Source organism: Syngnathus typhle, unplaced genomic scaffold (assembly GCF_033458585.1).
Source record: "Syngnathus typhle isolate RoL2023-S1 ecotype Sweden unplaced genomic scaffold, RoL_Styp_1.0 HiC_scaffold_255, whole genome shotgun sequence".
Classification (NCBI taxonomy): Eukaryota; Metazoa; Chordata; class Actinopteri; order Syngnathiformes; family Syngnathidae; genus Syngnathus; species Syngnathus typhle.
The window spans coordinates 15509-22500 of NW_026872159.1; positions in this window are offsets into that span (position 1 = coordinate 15509).

A 6992-nucleotide genomic window follows, 5' to 3' on the forward strand; every position below is an offset into this window, starting at 1 on the left:
TCGGACGAGTAAATGACACCGGCCGCTGACGCAAACCCACGCCCGGCAGGAGAGCTCGGAAGGCGGCTAAGATTTCAAGGAAGACCCCCCCTGCGCAGACCTCCACTAGGCCGGGATGACTGTTCAGCTGCGGCGGGGAGTGGCCTCCCTCCGGTCGGCACGACGAGTAAATGACACCGGCCGCTGACGCAAACCCACGCCGGACAGGAGAGCTCAAAAGCCGGGTAACATTTCAAGGAAGACCCCCCCTGCGCAGACCTCCACTAGGCCGGGATGACTGTTCAGCTGCGGCGGGGAGTGGCCTCCCTCCGGTCGGCACGACGAGTAAATGACACCGGCCGCTGACGCAAACCCACGCCGGACAGGAGAGCTCAAAAGCCGGGTAACATTTCAAGGAAGACCCCCCCTGCGCAGACCTCCACTAGGCCGGGATGACTGTTCAGCTGCGGCGGGGAGTGGCCTCCCTCCGGTCGGCACGACGAGTAAATGACACCGGCCGCTGACGCAAACCCACGCCGGACAGGAGAGCTCAAAAGCCGGGTAACATTTCAAGGAAGACCCCCCCTGCGCAGACCTCCACTAGGCCGGGATGACTGTTCAGCTGCGGCGGGGAGTGGCCTCCCTCCGGTCGGCACGACGAGTAAATGACACCGGCCGCTGACGCAAACCCACGCCGGACAGGAGAGCTCAAAAGCCGGGTAACATTTCAAGGAAGACCCCCCCTGCGCAGACCTCCACTAGGCCGGGATGACTGTTCAGCTGCGGCGGGGAGTGGCCTCCCTCCGGTCGGCACGACGAGTAAATGACACCGGCCGCTGACGCAAACCCACGCCGGACAGGAGAGCTCAAAAGCCGGGTAACATTTCAAGGAAGACCCCCCCTGCGCAGACCTCCACTAGGCCGGGATGACTGTTCAGCTGCGGCGGGGAGTGGCCTCCCTCCGGTCGGCACGACGAGTAAATGACACCGGCCGCTGACGCAAACCCACGCCGGACAGGAGAGCTCAAAAGCCGGGTAACATTTCAAGGAAGACCCCCCCTGCGCAGACCTCCACTAGGCCGGGATGACTGTTCAGCTGCGGCGGGGAGTGGCCTCCCTCCGGTCGGCACGACGAGTAAATGACACCGGCCGCTGACGCAAACCCACGCCGGACAGGAGAGCTCAAAAGCCGGGTAACATTTCAAGGAAGACCCCCCCTGCGCAGACCTCCACTAGGCCGGGATGACTGTTCAGCTGCGGCGGGGAGTGGCCTCCCTCCGGTCGGCACGACGAGTAAATGACACCGGCCGCTGACGCAAACCCACGCCGGACAGGAGAGCTCAAAAGCCGGGTAACATTTCAAGGAAGACCCCCCCTGCGCAGACCTCCACTAGGCCGGGATGACTGTTCAGCTGCGGCGGGGAGTGGCCTCCCTCCGGTCGGCACGACGAGTAAATGACACCGGCCGCTGACGCAAACCCACGCCGGACAGGAGAGCTCAAAAGCCGGGTAACATTTCAAGGAAGACCCCCCCTGCGCAGACCTCCACTAGGCCGGGATGACTGTTCAGCTGCGGCGGGGAGTGGCCTCCCTCCGGTCGGCACGACGAGTAAATGACACCGGCCGCTGACGCAAACCCACGCCGGACAGGAGAGCTCAAAAGCCGGGTAACATTTCAAGGAAGACCCCCCCTGCGCAGACCTCCACTAGGCCGGGATGACTGTTCAGCTGCGGCGGGGAGTGGCCTCCCTCCGGTCGGCACGACGAGTAAATGACACCGGCCGCTGACGCAAACCCACGCCGGACAGGAGAGCTCAAAAGCCGGGTAACATTTCAAGGAAGACCCCCCCTGCGCAGACCTCCACTAGGCCGGGATGACTGTTCAGCTGCGGCGGGGAGTGGCCTCCCTCCGGTCGGCACGACGAGTAAAGCTATTTAGGAAAATCTGAGATAAATATCACTTGCATAATAATTTGGAACACGGTCCCGTGTTCCAAATTATTATGCAAAATGTATTTAGACACCAGCAATCGCACTTAGATTTGTTTCTTTTTTCTTTCTTTTAGCTTCCATAATGTTACCGGGCGCTGACGCAAACCCACGCCGGACAGGAGAGCTCAAAAGCCGGGTAACATTTCAAGGAAGACCCCCCCTGCGCAGACCTCCACTAGGCCGGGATGACTTTTCAAAGCTGCCTCTGCAGCTGCGGCGGGGAGTTGCCTCCCTCCGGTGGACACGACGAGTAAATACACCAGCACTTGCTCTTAGATTTGTTTCTTTTTTCTTTCTTTTAGCTTCCATAATGTTACCGGGCGCTGACGCAAACCCACGCCCGGCAGGAGAGCTCGGAAGCCGGGTAACATTTCAAGGAAGACCCCCCCTGCGCAGACCTCCACTAGGCCGGGATGACTGTTCAGCTGCGGCGGGGAGTGGCCTCCCTCCGGTCGGCACGACGAGTAAATGACACCGGCCGCTGACGCAAACCCACGCCCGGCAGGAGAGCTCGGAAGGCGGCTAAGATTTCAAGGAAGACCCCCCTGCGCAGACCTCCACTAGGCCGGGATGACTGTTCAGCTGCGGCGGGGAGTGGCCTCCCTCCGGTCGGCACGACGAGTAAAGCTATTTAGGAAAATCTGAGATAAATATCACTTGCATAATAATTTGGAACACGGTCCCGTGTTCCAAATTATTATGCAAAATGTATTTAGACACCAGCAATCGCACTTAGATTTGTTTCTTTTTTCTTTCTTTTAGCTTCCATAATGTTACCGGGCGCTGACGCAAACCCACGCCGGACAGGAGAGCTCAAAAGCCGGGTAACATTTCAAGGAAGACCCCCCCTGCGCAGACCTCCACTAGGCCGGGATGACTTTTCAAAGCTGCCTCTGCAGCTGCGGCGGGGAGTTGCCTCCCTCCGGTGGACACGACGAGTAAATACACCAGCACTTGCTCTTAGATTTGTTTCTTTTTTCTTTCTTTTAGCTTCCATAATGTTACCGGGCGCTGACGCAAACCCACGCCCGGCAGGAGAGCTCGGAAGCCGGGTAACATTTCAAGGAAGACCCCCCCTGCGCAGACCTCCACTAGGCCGGGATGACTGTTCAGCTGCGGCGGGGAGTGGCCTCCCTCCGGTCGGCACGACGAGTAAATGACACCGGCCGCTGACGCAAACCCACGCCCGGCAGGAGAGCTCGGAAGGCGGCTAAGATTTCAAGGAAGACCCCCCTGCGCAGACCTCCACTAGGCCGGGATGACTGTTCAGCTGCGGCGGGGAGTGGCCTCCCTCCGGTCGGCACGACGAGTAAAGCTATTTAGGAAAATCTGAGATAAATATCACTTGCATAATAATTTGGAACACGGTCCCGTGTTCCAAATTATTATGCAAAATGTATTTAGACACCAGCAATCGCACTTAGATTTGTTTCTTTTTTCTTTCTTTTAGCTTCCATAATGTTACCGGGCGCTGACGCAAACCCACGCCCGGCAGGAGAGCTCAAAAGCCGGGTAACATTTCAAGGAAGCTATTTAGGAAAATCTGAGATAAATATCCTTTGCATAATAATTTGGAACACGGTCCCGTGTTCCAAATTATTATGCAAAATGTATTTAAGTGTCATAAAGATTACATTTTTTGTTTTTCAAGTACTGAAATCACCCTCAGTCATGGTACAGTCCATGGTAGTCTGCCAGGTGAGCGCAATTGTAGTAATTAACAAGTCTATTTAAGTTCCGCGTTTTTAAGCGTTCGGCCATTTCGTTCAACCATGGGGAGGAAAAAGGATCTCTCTGCTGTCGAGAAGCGTGAAATCGTTCGATGCCTTGGACAAGGTATGCAGACATTCGATATTGCACGAAAGCTTAAGCGCGACCATCGAACTTTGAAGAAATTCGTCGCTGATTCGGAGCAAACGCGCGTTCGTGCAGACAAAGGCACGACAAGGAAGGTTTCTGCAAGACAAACAAATCGAATCAAGAGGGCGGCTGCAAGCATGCCACTAAAGACGAGCAAACAAATATTCGACGCTGCTGGTGCCAGTGAAGTCCCACGAACGACGAGGTGCAGGATCCTCCAGAGGCTTGCAGTTGTGCGGAAACCCTCCATTCGGCCACCCCTGAACAACGCGAACAAGCAGAAACGGCTGCAGTGGGCCCAGACTTACATGAAGACAAATTTTCAGACAGTCCTGTTCACCGACGAGTGCCGTGCAACCTTGGATGGGCCAGGTAGGGTTTTTTAAGTTTTTCCTTGCACTTTTGAGAGCTCAGGGGATGCTTTGAGAATAATTGTCAATTTCTGTCTATGTGAAGCCCTTTGAGACTGCTTGTGATTTAGGGCTATACAAATAAACTTGATTTGACTTGACTTTACAGATGGATGGAGTCGTGGATGGTTGGTGGACGGCCACGATAGCCCAACAAGGCTGCGGCGTCAGCAGGGAGGTGGCGGAGTGATGTTTTGGGCCGGAATCATGGGGAGAGAGCTGCTTGGCCCCTTTAGGGTCCCTGAAGGCGTCAAAATTACGTCTGTTAACTACGTGGAATTTCTGACTCAACACTTCTGTCCATGGTACAACAGGAAGAACCGTGCTTTCCGTCAAAAGATCATCTTCATGCATGACAATGCACCATCCCATGCTGCAAGAAATACGTCAACGTCTTTGGCATCTATGGGAATAAAGGGAGAGAAACTGATGGTGTGGCCCCCATGCTCCCCTGACCTCAATCCTATTGAAAACTTGTGGAGCATCGTCAAGCAGAAAATCTACGAAGGTGGGAGGCAGTTCAATTCCAAAGAGCAGCTCTGGCAGGCTATTCTTAGATCCTGCCAAGAAATTCAACCAGAAACTGTACAAAAACTCACAAGTTCAGTGGATGGAAGAATCGTGAAGCTGCTGTTGAACAAAGGGTCCTATGTTAAAATGTAACTTTGTTTTTTATTGAAATAAAGGGTCCTATGTTAAAATGTAACTTGTTTGTCTTTTCTTTGAAATAGCTTTTGATTTCAGTAAATATGACCTCCTAATGCTGTAAATTCTTAAGATGGGCATTTCAGTTCATAAAAACCTATAAAATGTTATAAAACTCTGTTGTGCGTAATAATGTGGAACAGTGCATTTTAAGTTTTTTATTTTTTAAAAATTCTGTGATCATTCGGAGGTTTGTTCAATAAAATTAGAATTCATCAAAATAATGGTTGATGACTTGAAAATTATGCTGACTCATTTTGCATCGACTATTTAGGAAAATCTGAGATAAATGTCACTTGCATAATAATTTGGAACACGGTGTAGTGGTTTGCGCCCGGTACTCTACGTTAAAAGTCAGGCGGAACGGCTCTGAAGCTCCAGACGGTGCTTCCTTGAATGCTTAGCCGCCTTTCGAGCTCTCCTGCCCGGCGTGGGTTTCGCGTCCGCGCCCGGTACATTATGGAAGCCAAAAAAAAAAAAAATTCTAAGTGCGAGTGGGACCGGCCTGGGGGGCTTCCTTGAAAGCCCATCCGCCCTCCGAGCTCTCCCACCGGTCGTGGGTTGGCGTCCGCCACTGCTCAAAGCGAACTTCAAATTATCTGCTTAATAATGTGGAACACCATTCTTAAGTAGTTTTTCCTTAATTTGGGCTCAACTGGCCGGTAATGATCCCCGGTGTCTGAGATTGATCTCAGTGATCCAAAGAGCCCTGACACGTAATACCATCCATGAGTTTAATTGAAAAACAAAAAATGTAATCTTTATGACACATAAATACAATTTGCATAATAATTTGGAACACAGTGTAACTCAAGCCCGGCATGGCAGCTCGAAAGGCGGCTAAGCATTCAAGGAAGCACCGTCTGGAGCTTCAGAGCCGTTCCGCCTGACTTTTAACGTAGAGTACCGGGCGCAAACCACTAACTCAAGCCCGGCATGGCAGCTCGAAAGGCGGCTAAGCATTCAAGGAAGCACCGTCTGGAGCTTCAGAGCCGTTCCGCCTGACTTTTAACGTAGAGTACCGGGCGCAAACCACTAACTCAAGCCCGGCATGGCAGCTCGAAAGGCGGCTAAGCATTCAAGGAAGCACCGTCTGGAGCTTCAGAGCCGTTCCGCCTGACTTTTAACGTAGAGTACCGGGCGCAAACCACTAACTCAAGCCCGGCATGGCAGCTCGAAAGGCGGCTAAGCATTCAAGGAAGCACCGTCTGGAGCTTCAGAGCCGTTCCGCCTGACTTTTAACGTAGAGTACCGGGCGCAAACCACTAACTCAAGCCCGGCATGGCAGCTCGAAAGGCGGCTAAGCATTCAAGGAAGCACCGTCTGGAGCTTCAGAGCCGTTCCGCCTGACTTTTAACGTAGAGTACCGGGCGCAAACCACTAACTCAAGCCCGGCATGGCAGCTCGAAAGGCGGCTAAGCATTCAAGGAAGCGACGCCGGCCGGTCCGCGGGCCAAATAGGGTCCAGTAAAGTACCGGGCGCAAACCACTAACTCAAGCCCGGCATGGCAGCTCGAAAGGCGGCTAAGCATTCAAGGAAGCGACGCCGGCCGGTCCGCGGGCCAAATAGGGTCCAGTAAAGTACCGGGCGCGGCCACTAACGCCTTGTGGCGGTCGCCTTGTGGCGGTCGGGGGGTGGCGGTCGGGGCTGGCGCTTGGGGCCGGTGGCGGTCGCCTTGTGGCGGTCGCCTTGTGGCGGTCGGGGGGTGGCGGTCGGGGCTGGCGCTTGGGGCCAGTGGCGGTCGCCTTGTGGCGGTCGCCTTGTGGCGGTCGCCTTGTGGCGGTCGCCTTGTGGCGGTCGCCTTGTGGCGGTCGGGGGGTGGCGGTCGGGGCTGGCGCTTGGGGCCGGTGGCGGTCGCCTTGTGGCGGTCGCCTTGTGGCGGTCGGGGGGTGGCGGTCGGGGCTGGCGCTTGGGGCCAGTGGCGGTCGCCTTGTGGCGGTCGCCTTGTGGCGGTCGCCTTGTGGCGGTCGCCTTGTGGCGGTCGGGGGGTGGCGGTCGGGGCTGGCGCTTGGGGCCAGTGGCGGTCGCCTTGTGGCGGTCGCCTT